This window comes from Phocoena sinus, chromosome 5 (assembly GCF_008692025.1).
Source record: "Phocoena sinus isolate mPhoSin1 chromosome 5, mPhoSin1.pri, whole genome shotgun sequence".
Taxonomy (NCBI): Eukaryota; Metazoa; Chordata; class Mammalia; order Artiodactyla; family Phocoenidae; genus Phocoena; species Phocoena sinus.
Genome location: NC_045767.1, coordinates 65,991,536 through 66,009,778, shown reverse-complemented (window position 1 = coordinate 66,009,778; position 18,243 = coordinate 65,991,536). Strand labels below are relative to the sequence as shown.

Here is an 18,243-nt window from a genome sequence, read left to right as displayed (position 1 = left end):
AGGGAGTGAGGGAGTGGGAGAGAGGCAGGGAAGGAAGTAGAGAGCCACGCAGGCTCCTGGAGGGAGCCCTGGGAAGGACTTTGGATTTTATTCCAACTGTGAGAAGAAGCCATTGGAGGGTTTTGAGAAGGGAAGTGACATGATTTGATTTGAAAAGAAAGCTTGCTCTACTAGAATATGGATCTAGCAGTCATTTATCAGGAGTGCCTGTGACCCTCGTGTAGGTTAATTTAGTCCAGCCTGATATTACTGGATCTGGACTAAGTGCATTTTTAACATCTCAACAGTTGAAATACAGCATCTATTTCCATCTGTATCTTTGTCTTTTCTCTATGTATTTCTTTGACAAAAGGGCTTGTATGAAGATGGATTGCTTTCTAAAGAGAAAATATTGTCATCTTTTGAGTTACTGCTTGTGCTGTCTTTTATCTTTTTATAGTGCAACTTTTGAAAAGCTATGCTATTTGCTCCTTCCTTCCTTCTTTCCTTTTTTAAAACAAATACTTAATGTTTCATAAGACACCTAGATTCACCGCATGCAAGTGTTTGGGTAGTATTTGCTGGGTGGTGTTTTCCTTTTTTGTGCAAACAAACCTTGGAATATTGAATAGTATTCACAGATGGTGGAATTGAAACTTTCAGTTCTATTTTCTTTGCACACACCTTGTTTGAGACAGATGTTTGCTGCTGATACGCTGATAACAATGTTGCGAAAGTGAAATTTAAATTGCCTTAAAATGTCTCCTGAATATGTCAGCCTCAAATCATGTGTATTTTGTGGCAACCCTATTTTCTTAAAGCTCAGCTATGATACAAGCCCAGAATGCCCCGTGTGCCTCTTGTGTGCAAGTGGCCAGCACACCCACTCTCAGTCACCTTGGGGAATATTTAAGGGCAGGCTGGGCTTGCTGCCCGAATAGCTTACTAACTGCCCACTTTTGTGCTCAGGAAATATATATCAAAGCCACAAGAGGGCAGCTTGTCCAGTGAGTCGAGGGGTAAAAAGTGCTTTAGACACAGGATAACGAGGGTGAGAACTTCTGAATTTTTCAAAATGTTTCTTGCATAAGGAAGCTTTTTTATATTCTTAGCCAGCTTCATCCATTTCAAGAGACAGTGTTTTTGGAAATTAAAGGTTTTAGGGCAAGTTCTTTCACTCAAATCTATTTTCACTTTTGTTTGGAATATGAGTACCCATTTCCCCTTGAACTCCCCTTTCCCCCATCTTCCAGCCCTTTTATCCTTGTTCAATCTTTACTGAACTATAATTTACACATAGATAACATTCAAACAATTTTTAGTGCTATGTGGAACACATACAGCCATGGAACCACTGCCCTCATCAAGATACAGAAATTCCCAGCTCTCTAGAAAGTTCTCTTGTGTCTCTTTGCAGTCAGTCTCCCTTTGCAGGTCCGAAAACCCTTTGGATCATTAATCTTTGAAATTTTTATAAAGCATTTTACAAAGCATTTTATAAATGTAAAGTAATGATAATGCACAAATATTGGGGCCCTTTCTAAGAAGCTGTGTGAGGGCTCTGGAGAGATTAAGGAAATTAGAGGCAGCTCCTTTCCAAGACAATTATATGAGTTCTTACTCTTTATAGTTGTGGTGGTAGTTTTAATCTGGCTCATTTTCACTGAGAGGGAGGATTATCGTTAACTGCACAGTTGATAATTATCCATTTGTTCTTTAAAGTTTATTTGTGCTCTAATAATAGCTGATTTAATAATAATGCATTTCTGGCACTTAACTACTTACTGGTATTAATGAGCTCAAGGAATCTTCTCTGTGAAGGAAGTGCCATTATTATCCATATTTAGATGAGGAAACAGGTACATGTGACTTTGATGGATGAAAAGGATAAGTAGAGTTAGTTTCTTGATGTGAAATGTAAGATAAATGAAATTAAAAGCTTAAGAAATGCATGTTCTCATTGATCAAAGTAGTACCCTTAAAAAATTAGTGCTTCGGGCTTCCCTGGTGGTGCAGCGGTTGAGAGCCCGCCTGCAGATGCAGGGGACACAGGTTCGTGCCCCGGTCCAGGAAGATCCCACATGCCGTGGAGCAGCTGGGCCCGTGAGCCATGGCCGCTGAGCCTGCGTGTCCGGAGCCTCTGCTCTGCAACGGGAGAGGCCACAACAGTGAGAGGCCCACGTACCACACACACACACACACACACACTATATATATATATGTATATATAGTGCTTCTCTAGATGCACATAATGTCCTTGGGCAGTGTCGTCTGTGGCCATGGGTTGAACGCCATGACAACTTCAGTTCTGTATCCCTGACCTTGCCTGCCAGGCATCCCTCTGTCTGTTTCCCTGGTCCCCGCCTTCATCTTCTCCAGATGGGTCACCCTGCCTTTAGCCCCTCTGCATCGTGGTCAGGAGATCTTTCTAACAGGTAGTTCTGGTAATGCCACCTTCCTGATTTAAATTTTCCAGTGGTTCATTGTGCAATGAAATGTGAGTGCCTTGCGTTTTTCAGCTGCACGTCCTGCTGCCCCCTCCGCTGCCCACCCTCAGTCCAACTACTCGTCATTCTCCAAAGATGCTGCACTCTCTCAGGTCCCCATACCCAGGAACTCACTGTGCCTTCTGGCTGAAAAATGCCCTCTCCTCATCTGTCATCCCTGTCTGCCAAGCAGACTGTTATTCATCCTCCAGAACTTGGCTCACGTCTTCCTTGATTAACCTTGACAGACTTGCAGTCATCTTTCCACTTTCCATTGCTCCTTGTGTCTTAGAGCTGGTGTCCCATTGTTTCATGATGGTCTTGTTTCATGTCTGTGGTCTGCTAATCTGCGGCACCCTGGAGGGCAGCAACTTTGTCTTTTCAACTTGGCGTCTCTCGCCTAGCTCAGTACCTGGACTCCCTATTCCAGACCATTATATACCATGAAGGCAGAGAAGATGCCTCTTTTATTCACCACTGCTATACCCAGTGTCTGGCTTAAGGCCTGACCTGTAGTAGGTATTCAATTAATATTTGTTGAAAGATGAATAGTGGGTGTTTTTAAGTGTCTCATTGCAATGGTTTAGCCCAGGGATTGCCACTGAAAGATCCCCGGCATAATCAAGCCATGGACATATTCTGTGTGGCTTCCCAGTATTTTTTTAAGATTAAAAATTTGGTACCTTTCCTATTTACCACTGTCTACACCACTCCTGTTATTTTTTGCTCTTAGTCTACTTCCTCATTTGTTCCCTGCCTGGTCCTGAGACATAAGGTTGGGGGTACAGAGAGGGAGGTAGTGTATTAGACCTCTAGGGCTGCCATAACAAAATATCAATACCACGGACTGGGTGGCTTAAACTAGAGAAATTTATTTTCTCACAGTTCTGGAGGCTGGAAGTCCAAGATCAAGGTGTTGGCAGGTTTGCTTTCTTCTGAGGTCTCACTCCTTGGCTTGCAGATGGCCACCTTCTCGCTGTGTCCTCACATGGTCATCCCTTGCTTTATATGTGAATGTATCCTAATCTCCTCTTATAAGGACACCATTCATATTGGGTTAGGGCCCACCCATATGACCTCATTTAACCTTAGTTACCTTTTCAAAGGCCCTATCTCCAAATACTGTCACATTCTGATGTACTGGGGCGGGGCGGGGGGCGGTGTCAGGGCTTCAACATATGAATTTAGGAAGGATACTATGCATCTTATAACAGGCAGGAACATGCGCTCTCAGGTACTATGGTCTCTGCCTTGTGTCTGACGAGTGTTTTAGAACTCAGGAGCCATGAGAGAGAGCACTTTGCTCACCAAGGCAGAATCTAGATGGACATAGCACTAGATGGACATGCACCTGCTCCAACACCTGATCTCCTCCACTCTGATCACTTTGATCAGGGGATCATATTCATGTTTCCTAAACAACTGACATTTAGGTAAAGTGCCAGGTAGAACTTAGGTGCTTTTCAGTTTGGAAATATACAGCCTTTCATCCTATTCACTCCAAAAGCTGACGTGTGGGCTGCAAACTACCTTTGCCAAGGGTTCGGTGGACAGTCGAGGGAAAAGCCTTATAGTGACACGGCACCACCTCCATTTGCTGTAAGCAAACAGCCAGGTCCTTTATTACCCTTGAAACCAGCACTCGTGACACAAGTTGGACTCAGAAGCAAGTCAAATGCCAACTTTCTGAGGGTCAAAGTTCCTTCAAGCACTGTGTTAATCAAAAGCTCAACCTTAGTTAATTAGGCCATTGAGTTGGGAAGAACTTTGGAACAAATGATTACCTAGTTCAACTGCAGGAGTTAGCAGAGCTCAGTATTTTGTTTCCCAGAGGTAGCTTGCAGACTTGTGGTCTTTCTTGGAGCGGGTGGTAGTGAGACTTCTGTGGGGTTTTATTCATTCTCAGTGAGTTGTAGCATAATAAAGTCTGCTGTACAGAGCCTAGTTAATCAAATGTATTTAATTAAAGATGAAGTGGAATAGGTAGGGAATATTGTTCATATATGGGCAGAAAAGCTAGCTGCAAAGGGCTTCCAAAGGTAAAGAAATATTTAAAACACTAACAGCTCACAGGGCTTTAAACAATTTTGAGTGTTTGGTGATTTACCCTGAAAGACCGCAATTTAATGTGCCTCTGCAGAAAGACATTTAAATGAATATAATAATCATAGCTGCCCTCCATTGAATGTTTTCTCTCATATGGGGCCCCAAGGGCTTCATATATGTTGTCTTGTTTATTGTCACAATGTCCGTAACACGTGGATAAACAGGCTCATATTAGATGAGAAAAAGGAGGATCAGAGAGGTTGAGTAAAACGCCCAAGGTCACCCAGCTAGCAAGCAGTAGAGGTGAGTTTTGAGTACCTGGCCAAACCTGTGAGCTTCTCCTCCCCGTTATACCACCTCTTTATACGTTCCTCTTCTCTCCTTGTCGGACTGAGATTTTTTTCCCTTGAATGTCCTTTAGCTAATATCAACCTGAATAGCCTTGTGGAATTGGCAAAAGGGCATGACCTATTTTCTCCATGTATGTGAGCCAGTGCAGATCTCTTGTACTGACCGGTTATGTAGCTTTCCTTGTAATCCATGCACACACAAAGGTGTGTATTAATCGTAAAACACCATATTTCTTCTTACCGCTTCCCCTCCAACCACTTAGCCATCATTTACTGCATACTCCTCCTTAGCCATCTCTGGGTCAATAGTATTATCTTTTCCATTTCAGAGTTTGGGTAAGAGAAGCATCAGGACACCTCGCATTAGGTCACCTAGCAGAGATCGGCCACTCCTGGGCTCAGTGAGGAGGTTTGGTAAGTCATCTGGCTCCATCTTCACTGGGGCTTAAAAGAACATCATTCAGGGGTGGAGAAAAGTAGGTGAACATTACATAGTGACAGCCAAATGTTAATCCTCTCTCATTTTTTAAACCAACACATCGTTTTTTTTCTGGGTATTTGCCTAATTTACTAGGCCAGAGTGCCCTGTATGTTTTTTGTTTTTTTTAATTAATTTATTTATTTATTTATTTATTTTGGCCGTGTTGGGTCTTCATTTCTGTGCGAGGGCTTTCTCTAGTTGCGGCGAGCGGGGGCCACTCTTCATTGCGGTGCGCGGGCCTCTCACTGTTGCGGCCTCTCTTGTTGCGGAGCACAGGCTCCAGACGCGCAGGCTCAGTAGCTGTGGCTCACAGGCCCAGTTGCTCCCCGGCATGTGGGACCTTCCCAGACCAGGGCTGGAACCCGTGTCCCCTGTATTGGCAGGCAGATTCTCAACCACTGCGCCACCAGGGAAGCCCACCCTGTATGTTTTGCAAGTACCATTGTCCCCAGAAGACTTCCACAGTCAAAAAGAATGACAGAAGCTATATTTGCGTGACTTCGCTTAAAGTCTTTTAATACTGAGTTTTTCTGTAGTGTACACTGCATTTCATCAACTGTAGAATACACTTCCCCCCCACAATTTAACATGTCTGAAGTTGGGATACATCTTGTGGAGATTTCGATTTGGTTGAAACACAGCATTCCTCTAATAACCCACAAATGACCAGCATTAAGTGTTCTCTGCCTCCTATTTTTCACAAAGTGCAAGTGCCTTTAAAAACTAAAATTTTTGGTGACTCCATATGATGGTTTTGAGACGAGTAGCCTGTGGACCTCCTAAGCAGCGGTCCTGGCATTCAGAACAACCCATGTGACATCACGGAGCAGCCTCTTAGGCAGCAGGTCCTAGAACAGATACTCATCCAAAGCCTGGCTCCCTTCCAGTGCTCTGCATCATGGGATTTACAAGTCAAATACTCTGTTTTAGAATATTTCACTACTATGTCCCCAGAGTGATTTGTTAGCATCCATTTATGTGTGAATGAGTCCAAATTCACATTCATGTTAAATGCATGGGTAAGTAGCATCTTTGTAGAGGTAATGCCACAGAATGGACAGGATTCTCCAAGTCACATGGGTCTGATTTATACAGGCTTTAAGATTTGCAGAACCTCTGTATTATAGGGCCCCATGGGTGATAGTACATTAATCCTTAAATCAGTAGGGGTACAGGTAAATTGGTTAACTAAGGTTTTTCCCTGCACCTACTACGTGCCAGGCTCTGTGCCAGGTACTGGGTAATTAAGAGATTAAGACAGAAAGGATTGGTTTTCTGCCTCCAAGAACCTGGTCTAGTAGTGAAGGCGGACATTAAATAATTGAGTTGTGAGTGGGCTGAAGAAGAATTACAAGGAGTTAAGGGAGTTTAAAACCAGAGGACCTACTCTGAATGTCAGTGGGAGGAGTGACCACTGGTGAAGGTTTCTTGGAATTTAAGTGCTGTTTTAACTGAGACCTGAAGGAGAAGGAAGGAGTGGTTTACTAGGCAGAGGGCATCTGGGGGCAGGTGGTAGTGACATCAAATGAGGAACAGCTGGAGGGTTTCAACATGGGCCAGCGAGTGTCAGGTTCAAGGAATAAGCATGAACCCAATGGGGAAAGAGGTAGAGGGAAAATGGCTTCAGATGAACAGACGTCTGTCCTAAAATCAGGATATAGTCACGTTTCTTGAAGAATATTTAAAAGCCCTTAAGAGATATTTTGTTTTTGTGGTTCAGACATATATTCTTCCTTCTCTATTAGCATCATTTCCTAGAGCTGGATTGCAAGTCCTGTTTTCCTGCCAATCCTTTGAATTCTCCCCAAATCTATGTTCTTAATTCCCTTCATCTACCCCTTACAGGAAGGTGATCAGCTTCTAGTGAGAGATTGTTTTCATTAATAAATGTGTCCACTTTTCTTTTTCTCTACTTACTTGACGGCATCAGGGAAGGGTGATCACTGGCATAGTATAATACATAATTCCTCCATCCAAAAGCCAGATTAAAAAAAAAAAAAAAGATGGTCTAAATAGAACAGACAGAGGCCAGCTACTTGACTCTGCTTCCATTTTGGACCATCATGAGATTCTCAGGTTTTGAAACTTCATGCTCTATGTTCACATTTTCTATCCAGAGTACCGCTAAGCACTTGAGTAACTTCATTGACAGATTCGGAAATTCACACACGTGCATGTACACACATACGTGCATGTACACACATACACATACCATATACAACACGGAACCCAAGTTCCACTGAATTGGCCTTCTCAAGCTTGCTGGTTTCTTAGTCATGAGTGAATTTGATGTCGTCATTTTTGAGAGGTCTGTTGAGTGTAGGCCCACGCTGCTCCCGGGCCCCTTGAACTGTTCTTGTTCTGGGATATCTGCTGATGCTTCAGTTGTCTTGAGAACTTTAAAAAAAAAATGTCAATGCACAGGCCCTGCTCGCTGAGACACTGATTTAACTGGTCTGAGGAGGGACCCGACTATCAGTATTTTTTGAAAACTCCACGATTGAGTCTCATCTATGTCCCGTGTGGACAACCACGGTTTTACACTTTTGCTTATTAACCTGGTGAATGGCTGTGTATTGCTTTTTCCGGAGAGCATAATTTGCGTTCTGTAGTAGCTGTTTTTGGGCTTGTTTTTCCTGTGGTCTGCGAAGATGGTTTGGGCCTTAAAAACCTTTGGGTCTTAGGAAGACTTTGCCACTGCTTGGTGGAGTCCTGTCTGAGAATGGATCCCCTGTTTACACCACCCCATTACATGTCCTGGGAACCACACCTACACGTCCTCCCTATGACACTGTTCAGAATATACAGTTTAATTACTTAACACCTAAAATTTTATAGATTACAGGTGTATCTATAGATACAGGTGTATCTGTAAAATAGATACACCTGTAATAGAACTCCTGTTCTGTGTTACTGGTACAGCTTAAAGATCATGGGAACATTTTTGTCTTATGACAACCCCAGCTATCTATCTGTTGTGATGTTCACTTAAAATGAACAGAGACATAACACAGACACATTTCAGTTCCATTTTAGGTCTGGGGGAAGGTCTTGAAAATCTCATCTGACCTTTACTTAGACACAGTAAGAAGAGATTAAGAAGTTGATCTAGACCAGTCCCTAGATGCTAAAATGCAGAAACCAAGGCTAGGGGTTGAGAGAGAGGCGGCGCATTGAAATAGTCAAGCTTAGAACTCAGGTCCCAGGTCCCTTAACGCTAATGATCTTTTCTCTTCACTCTGCTGTCTCACTTAAAAATTTTTTTTGTGGCTTTTCCTCTTTATTCACACTACCACCTTCCTAGTCCTAAATTTATTCCTGAATTATTGCAATAGCCACGGAAGGGGGAAAAAAACCCAACAAAACCCAGAAGAAACTGCATCAAAATGCCAGCTACGGTTGAGTGTGAAAGGTAGAGGTCTAGATTTAATTTTTATATCTGCTTTTCTGTGATTTATACATTTTCTTTAATAAACAAGTATTACTTTCCTAAAGGAAAACCATAAACCATTAGTGGAATAGCCTTCTTACCGGTTTCTGAATGTATGTGTCTATTACGCAATCCTGTTTGTGGCTCGCTATCAGATCAGATTCCTAAAATATGTTTTTCTCCTGTCATTATCCTGCTTAAACCTTCAGGGGCTTCTGTTGCTCTTGAGAAAAAGTCTAAACTCCTGGAATGCAAAGGTCTCCTTAATCTAGGTCCCACTTCTGTCTGTCCCCGTATCTCCACCTCACCCAGTGCAATCTTCCCTTCTGGCAGGGCCAGCATCCCCCTTGTCCTAGAACCAGGAGAACTCTGTCCAGTTCTTCGGATCATGCTGTTCTCCACTTGGAGAGCCCCACACTCTTTGTCCCTTTCTCTTTATGTGTCCAAACGTTGCCTTTCTAAGCTCAGCTCAAGTACCTCCTTCTCCTGTTCACATTTGTCACTTTTTATATGTATCAAGGATGGCAAATAGGTTTCATTATATATACCAGGTCCAGACAATTGAGAATAACGTTGCATGGGGAATCCTGAGAGCTCATCCCTGCTCAGAGGGGAAGGGTTCTGTGATCACCAGTGGTTTCTGCCAAAGGCACAATAGGGAGAAGTGACAGAATATTTGTTACCTATCTTCCATCCAGATGTATAACCATTCTTTCAGACCTGTGATGTCCAATACAGTAGCCACTAGCCACATGTGGCTATCTAAACTAATTAAAATTAAATACCATGAAAAGTTTACTTCCTTAGTCATGAGACAGGCTGGGACCTGGGACCCTTTACACCAGTGCTTGCACCTGGACGAACGTCTCCTCGAGAGCAACAAAATGCAAAGAAACTATGAGGGACTAAAAATAACTGCAAGCATGTGCAGTTGGGGCAAATTATGAGCATGTCACAAAAAGACCAAAACCCAACTGCCATTTCTGAGGTGCAGGGAGCAAAAGCAGGGTCCTGAGCATGACCCCTGCAAATAGCACCACCAAGGGGGTGGGCAGACCACCAAGCCACGCCTCCCCCCACGGATCCACCCCATCCTCACCCCATTTAGGGGACCAGCTCACCCCGCCTCGGGGGGTGAGCAAGGGAACCTATTACCTGTTTTTGCTCCCTTGGGCTATAGCAGGAGTCCCAATAAAGCCTTGCCTAACTTCCTCTTCTGGCCTCTTATCAATTCTTATTGATTAACGGGTCCAAGAACCCAGGTTGGTAACAGTAGCACTACCCACATTTTAAGTGCTCAGCAGCTACACGTGGCTGTACTGGCCACCATATTGAACAGCAAAGATAAAGAACCATTCTGTCATTACAGGAAGAACCATCAGCTCTGTTTTAGCTGTATAATTAAATAACAATGTAAGACAGAATATATTTGTTTCATGTGTGTGTGCCTTGTTTTCTCAGTGGGCTCAAAAGCTTTTCATGGGCAGGACTCTTCTCTTACACTTGTTTTGTATCCCAGAGCACTGAGCCAGTGCTGGGCATGTATGGAAATACTTTATAAGTATTTGTTGAATTGAGTTTTTAGTACTAACTTGGCAATGTGCTATAAAGTAGAGTAGTAGAATGAGAACTAATTTGGAAATCGGGAAACCAAGTTTCTGGCTCAAGCTCTTCTGCCAGCTAATGTGTAACTTGAAATATTTCATTTAACCAAAGTAGGTCATAGTTTCCTCAAATGTAAACAGTTATGGACTAGACTACATCGGAAGATTTTTTCCAGGTTTGGAATTTTGTGATACATAGTGTTCATTTTAAACAGAAATGCACTCACGCACACACACACACACACACACACACACTCAGAATGGAAAACTAGCCTGTTAAAAAATATTCTAGCTTATTTTAAATGCCTTTTATCTAATTTCCTGACTATATAACACTATCATTTGAAGGTTTAATTTCCTGCCAGATCTACAGCTAAATTCTTCTTTGAAGAGGATCATAGCAAAGGGAAGATGCCTCCACAAGTGGAGAATGTCAGACTCGGCAAGTGCGATGGAGAATTAGGTAGCCTTTGTCAGTAAGAAGGCAATGGAACAGCTGTCTCATGTTATGACAACCAGACTGCGTGCAGAAACCTCCAGTTTATGCCGCCCACCCTTTGCCCTTGCTCTAAGTAAGAGATCAGCAAACTATGGCCTGCTCTGCTGCCAGTTTTTGTATGTAGCTAAGAATGGTTTTTACATTTTTAAGCGTTTCCCCCAAAAAAGAAAGAGAAAGAAAAATATGTAACCATATGGCCTGCAGAGCCGAAAATATTTACTATCTGGCTCTATACCAATGGCCAGTGACCGTCATGTACAGATCCAACCACTTTTCAAGGCAGATCGCTTTCTGAGATATCATAAGGGCCTGTAGCTCAAACACAGTGGGATAAAACTCCCTGTTCTCCAGGCTCTGAAGACAGGGAAAAGCAATGGGCTGGTGGGGCGAAGGCCGGGCCCCATGGCTCCACCGCCTTTGTATCTGAAGCAGGCAGAGGCCTTGACTCTCAGTGCTCTGAGTGCAAAGCCAGTCCTTGGATCCAGACTGTGCATTCTGGTCTTGACGTTGGAAATTTGATGAGTCACAGTTTCTGGCTGTGTCCTCCTTGACATTCAGCATTCACAAGAATAAATTCTGAGGGTTCCTTGAAGGGGAAGGCGACACTCCGTGGTCACCCAAGCTTATCTGAGGAGGGAGCCGGGCTTGCATCTCAGCTTGTTATTCTTTTTCTTTTTCCTCTCTCTGCAGACACTCCTTTCAGTGCTTGAGTTATCTAGACTGAGTGTGCAGATAGAGAGACTGCTGGAAAGGCAGACCCCGCCACCAGGGCAGGGCTGGGCCAGTATCTGAACTCAGACAGCAGCCCTGCCTGGTGGGCCTGAGGCGAATGGCAAAGTTGACAGTTTTAAAAGTAAAAAATGACTCTTCTACTTTTCCTTCAGATGCCCCACAGCAAGGGCCCTTGGGTTTCCCCAAACCCTCTTTCTCCCTCGGCCTGCTCTCTAGGCTCTCACTAAACCTTGATTTCTAAAATGCACATCTTCATTATCCAACACCCCAGTTCTGGCATCTTTTATTTTCTGATCTACCCTTTTTTCCCCCTCCCCTTGTCTCATTCTCTCCTCCAGGATAATTTTCAAAGTTCTATCACCCTTGGCTTCTGGTTACACACAACTGCCTTTAGTATAATGTAGTGTGCCTCACATCTAATAAAAATCCAAATTTACAAAACAAAAGAGATTTGAAAGGTAAATCTTCCCTTTGTTAAAGAAATTTTCCCGAATGAAAGACTAGTATCTCTCTTTCTCCCTCCCTCCCTCCCTTATATGTTTATCACTTTCTACATTTCATTATAGCCCTTGGTGATTGAGGGTGGGCCCCTAGTTGGCTGCAAGCAAATTCATTTTTGTATTTGCAGATCATGGGGCACCCCCTTGCCCCCATCCTGGATCATAAAAAAATTTACTTTCTCTAGTTTGTTTACTGTCAAACCTGAGCTCATTAAATATATCCAGTGGCCTGGGTCATGGTCATACAAATAATAGGACCTTGGCTCACTTACAACAATGGTTGCATTTGCTTCAGCTAGTACGGATTCATTTGGAGAACTTACCAATTTATTCTCAAGGATGATCCTAGCCCAGCACCAAGCTCCCAGCAGCTTCCAATTAACAGTAACGAGCAGTGCCTGTGCACCATTTCTCCATTCTAGAATTCCCAGCCTGGAACAGTGCTGTTGTCACGCCCAGGGAAGCATCCATTAGGAAAGTCTGCTCCGAGTCAAATGCTGATGGCCGGTTCTGGATAGAATTCCCTGACACACAGCCTTGGTTTTCATCATGGTTCTGATAGCAGAACACACAACTATGAGACAGAGAGAAGGGAAGCAACAGAAATCGATTTGCTAAAATTTGAGATGCAAATACACAGAAAACCCCATCATCTTTGGGATTCTCCATTATTCAGAGTTCAGTGTAAGCCTAATAGTTACAAGCTGAGATTTGGGTGTCTGAGTTCCAGTCTTGCCTTCCCCCAATAACTAGCTTTAGTTAACTAGGGATCATAATAATACTTGCCACATAGGATTTTGGAATGATTGAAGAGGTAATATTTGTCAAGAATTTAGTGCTGGGTCTGGTACACAGTGGGTGTTTAATAAGTGTTGGTATTAGTGTGTTAGTACATGTGTGAGGGGCATGGTCTACTGCAGCTTTTCTCAAACTTTTTTGGGCTCAGCACATCTTAACAGGCAAGTAAAATAAAGGACACTCAATGAGATGTAAACTTCAGATAAGCAATAAGTAATTTTTTGGTATAAGTATGTCCCAAATATTGCATGGATACTTATGCTAAAATATTATTTGTTGTTTATCTGAAATTCAAATTTAACTGGGCATCCCGCATTTTTATTTGCTAAATCTGGCAACCCTGTCTTTACATTCTTAAGAATTATTGAGGAACCTGAAGTGTATTTGTTTATGTGGGTTGTATCTGTTACTATTTACCACATTGGAAATTCAAACTAAGAAATTAAAAATATTTATTTATTAAGTACTTAAATAATCGTGATTTCTTATGTTAACATAAATGACATTTTATGAAAAACTATATAAAAAGTAGATGGTAGAAACCACATTATATTTTTGCAAATCTCTTTAATTACTGGCTTGATAGAAGTCAGCTGTATTCTTTTTTTTTTTTTTTTTTTTTTTGCGGTACGCGGGCTTCTCACTGTTGTGGCCTCTCCCTTTGCGGAGCACAGGCTCCGGGCGCGCAGGCTCAGCGGCCATGGCTCACGGGCCCAGCCGCTCCGCGGCACGTGGGATCTTCCCGCGTCCCCTCCATCGGCAGGCGGACTCTCAACCACTGCGCCACCAGGGAAGCCCCAGCTGTATTCTTATATCTGCTTCTGCCTTCAATCTGGTGAGATATGTTACTTTTATCAAAGTAAACAAAGAATACTCAGCTTCACAAAGATATGTATTTGGGAAAGGGAGGGGTATTGTAATAGCCGTTTCAGATAATTGAGAACATTCTTCTTTGATATTAAACCCAAACTCTACAAGAGATAGTTTCTTAAAGATTAGTTGCAGTGTAGAATCTGAAACCATATCAATGAACTTTTCATACTCATATTAAAATCCACTGGTTTATCTTGTACTTTGAATGGATCTTTTACTATGCATGATTCTATAACATCGTGGATTGGTCATTTGGAAAATATTAGTTTACTGAGTTGTGAAGATGATCCAAATATTGACACATTTCATTATACAATATTTTAAAAAATCACATTTAATAATGTCACAACTAATCTCATCAGAAAAGCACTTAATTATTGGCAAGCTGTCAAGCTCATGGTGGTGAATTCAAGTTCTTCAAAATTTTAACTTTTGCTAGAAAGCTCAAATTTTATCATTGGAAACAAATAGTAATACTATTAGTTGTGTTCTTTGAAGTGACAGGCACACTTCACTCATTTTTCCAGAAATTGTCTACCAAAAACCCACATCCGGATAGCCATAGTTTATCTGCTTCAAGTAAAAATAGTGTTCCATGCTTTCCATGATGAAAGCAGCTGTAGCTCAGTCTGTAACTCAGTCACACACATGACTTTCCTTGAGCCTATGATCATAATTTATTATGCAGCAAAAGTGCTTGTACTTGCTTCCCATTTCATCACAAAGAATATTTAAAAAGGTATATGCTCAAAACATAATAAAATTAATATTTTCCTGCTTCAAGTATGTTCTTAAGAAAAACTGCCTCTTAAAAAAAATAAAATAAAAACAACTTCTAGTGCCTGGCAATAAAAAAATGCTATGATTACTAGTACACATTTGTGCCACTGTCTTATTCTGTGCTGAGGTACCAGCAGTTTTACCTTCTGCCTTTTCATCATTGGTGCAAATGTCAACACAGTGAAAAAAAGGGCAGAAATGTTAGTATTATTATGAAAATAGTTTTGACTTTGCAGACCTCTGAAAGAGTCCTAGGGTCTCCCAGGGGATCCAGGGACCTACCTCACTTTGAGAACTGCTGATCTAGTGGCTGATGACCCAGTGAAAGACATTCCTGGACAGTGCAGATTCATCACGTGTTCCCTTCATCTGTTCCACCGTCTCCTTCCTGAAGCAGTTTGGGAAGACACCAGGGACTATTGGGACCTTCCTTAGGGTTTGGTTTAGGCTGGACTAGGGAACCAGCAGTTTCTGAGGCCTCACTCACAATGCTCTCTGAAGCCCTCTTCAGAAAACTGAAGTGGCTTGAGTGATTCAGGGGAGTTTCATGACCTTTCCAAGATTCTGGGAGACCTACTAGTTCCAAATAAAATATTCACCTCCTGCTGCTGCTTCCTCTCCTGTCACTAGTCTCCGAGAGAGCACAAAACTCCTTTCAGAATCTGGAATCATCTTGCAGGCCAAATATGTGCTAGATTCAAATATACCTAAGCTAGAGGTGGGCCCCTGGAACTCACAGACACTCTGGAACAGGCCCACGGTGATAGAGCAGCACACGCCAGAGGTTGTTTTTTCTGCCCTAACAGAACTTGGCAGTTAAAAATACTAGGGGCTCACCCGCATGCTGGCATACCCAAAACAATAGCACAAAACTCGATTTAGAATTGCCTGGCTGGAAGTGGGAAAATGCTATTATAAAACATTGATATGGTGTAGAAGGCACGGGTCTTCCTCAGGGACACAGAATTTAGTCTCTGAGCAGCAAGAGGTAGAATATTTGAATACAGTAGCACACCAAGGGCTATACGTAACACAGGGAATTTTAACACAACCTACAGTGTTTAAAGTCAAGTATCAAATTTGTGACCATAGGAAAAAAACGAACATAAAGGCGTACGTGAAGTAGGGAAATCCATACTATCTGGATGGTTTTTGTGGTCAAATGAGGGCCCCAATAACAGAGTTTGTCAGTAGATTTCAAAGTGAGCAGGATAGATTGTCTTGGGGATAAAAAGAAAAGGTGAAAGGAAGGGATTGGGGAACTCAAGGAAAAGGAGTTGAAGAACAGGGCCGAACGGGTTCTCATAGAGTCTAGAAAGCATACACAGGTGGCTCTGGATTTGGGCAACAGACACTTAGTCCCTAGACTGAGCAGGCTGCAGGGTCCTTGTGTCAGGAGAGTGTGGCTCAGGTGAAGAGCGAGGACTCGGATTGGATCTGCTTTGATTCTCAGATCTGCCCTTATTGGCAAAGTGCGTGCCCTCGGGCAGGCTCTTTGAACCTATCTCCTCCTCCTCTGTTTGATTAAATTAAATGAGATTGTATATCAAGTACCTGGTGAATTGTAGGCATTTAATCATTGGTTCTTGTTTCATGGCGTGATTTCATGGTTAGTTTATTTGCTACCCTGTCTTTATAATCCACTTTTCTCATTCTCTCTGAATACAAAACAAAACCAAAACAAAACCTACTACATCAAAACCCTAAACTCTTGGGCCTCCAGTCATTCCTGGAGTTTACTCTATGGAGGCACTACTTTGGATTCTGATATTATGTCTTCACATTTTTTTCCTTCAGAATTAAGATATATTCCTTAACAGTAAGCACTGGACACTATGCTAAGGGTGCAGAGGTGGATACTGTTATGGTCTAGAAAACTTTTGACGTACACATAAATATGCTGGTGCAGCGTGGCATGGGTACCCAATAAGGAAAGACTCCTATGAAGTGAATAATTATTCCCCAGTCATGCAGCTTTGTCACTTTGGAGATTTGCTTCTCTTGGGTTTGCCTAAAGAAGGGCACACAGGGCCAGCAGTAGCCAGGAGGTGGGTTATGGGGGTCAAGTGAGATAGACTCTAAAAATAGGGTGAGAGTTTGACAGTCCAGAGAGGGGAAGAAAGGAGATGAGGAGAAGAACGCTCTGAGAGGGGAATATGCCACAATTAGTAGTGAGACCCGATTAGACCAGGTGGGGACTTTGGGGCACTGAGAAGAGGTACATTTGAGGGTGGGGAGTCAGGTGGTCAGGGCCAGGAACGGCAGTAGGGCAACCCTGGCCTGTCAGGAGAGCCAAACTTCAGCCCCATGACCTCGGGCCAGCTGTCGAATCTTTCTGGATCTCTCTTTAGTAGAATCTGGATGATAACACATCTATCTCACCTCCCTCACCGGCTTGTTTGATATATCATGTAAAATAACAAGAAACAGGATGATGGGAATAATTGCTGTGCACATCTCTCTCTCAAGGATGCAGGGCAGAAAAGGAAGGAGGGTAGAAAGGGGAAAAAAGAAAGAGAAAATGAGAAAAAAAAAGACAGAAGGAAAAGGAAAGGGAGGCAGGCAGGTATCTGTGTTAGAGGGCAAGATGAATTCAAGAGGAGAAATGTGAAAGCACAGGCACTGACAGCCTGGGCTGGAGACCGGGAAGGCCCCCTCACCACGCCCCTGAGAGGCAGATAACGGGCATTTAGGATATCCACCCAAGGCAGATCAGTCATAGCCCTAACCTAAGGCATCTGTGATACAAGGAAATTGAAAACAAGATAAGACTTATGTACAGGAGGTAGGGGGGAGAAAAAAATGAACAACAACCCTAAAATGCTTTGAAAATGTGTATATGCCATTTTCTAGGCTCTCAGATTGGGAGTGCTGTCAGTTCTTTGGCAAATCTTTTCTGTTTCTAGACATTTTTACTTTATAGATGAGGGAACGGGCTCAGAGAGGTTAAGTGATTTGCTCAAGATCACACAGTTGGTGTGAAGAAAAGCCATGACAGCAATTCTGTGTTCAGTTTTCTTTTTTCCCCGCTGGATATACTAAAGGTATGAAATGCAGAATTCTAAGTATTCCTGGGGACTGGGTTAGGGGGTAGGGCCCAGAGAAACGGTTTTCATAGTTGCCTAACCTGGCTGTGTGTGAGATTCCAAAGCCAAAGTCACTTCTTTCTTCTCCTCTCTACAGCCTTGGTCTCTTTTCATAGAGTAGGCTTGACCGTCACTTGATAATTCTGTTTTCTCATTTCTCAGTTCCAAGAGCAGGTAGGTGCAAGCGGCCCACTTGAGCCCCAGACTCCAGCCATGTCCATATGTAGTTTCTGTAAAGCCAGGCCGACGATCCCTGGACACCCTCTCTTTTTATCTTGTTAACCCTGGTGGTACCAAGAGGCACCTGACATTCTGGGTATGCTAATAATTCAGTGCCAGCAAGTTTCTGTTATCCTCCAGTTGTAATTGTTAACTCGAATGGAATGCAAAACTTCTGGTTTGGAGCAGAGTTGGTTTTTAACTGTGAATTACTTGAGGGATATGGAAAATGGGGAGTACATTTTGTGTTTTGTGGAAGATGGTTTATGAAAAGCTTTTTTGGAGTCGGATTTCCTCTGAAAAATAGAAATCTATGGTACATGTGTAGTTGCGCTGGTGTCTACAGATTCACTGGGGGACTCTACCCTCTGTTAACTCTT

At 42.8% G+C, this 18,243-nt stretch overlaps 1 protein-coding gene and 1 long non-coding RNA gene across 9 annotated transcripts in view; one reads left to right on the top strand and one right to left on the bottom strand.

Moving 5' to 3' along the window:
* Positions 1-18,243, top strand: part of RBM47 (RNA binding motif protein 47) — a 166,750-nt gene that overhangs the window by 65,146 nt on the left and 83,361 nt on the right. For 6 of the 7 annotated variants that reach the window (XM_032632126.1, XM_032632131.1, XM_032632129.1 and 3 more), the window contains one exon: positions 5,191-5,275. The exons of the other annotated variant lie outside the window; for it this stretch is intronic. The gene's annotated coding sequence lies outside the window, so the exon portion shown is untranslated. The remainder of the gene's footprint in view (positions 1-5,190; positions 5,276-18,243) is intronic. 7 annotated transcript variants of the gene reach the window in all.
* Positions 12,170-17,976, bottom strand: LOC116754052. Of its 2 annotated transcripts, none has more exons than XR_004349924.1 (3): positions 17,686-17,976; positions 14,841-14,946; positions 12,170-12,681 (listed from the first exon to the last, which is right to left on the bottom strand). It is a non-coding gene; the product is annotated as an uncharacterized LOC116754052 (long non-coding RNA). The 2 variants fall into 2 exon arrangements; XR_004349925.1 differs by lacking the exon at positions 12,170-12,681 and adding an exon at positions 13,635-13,737.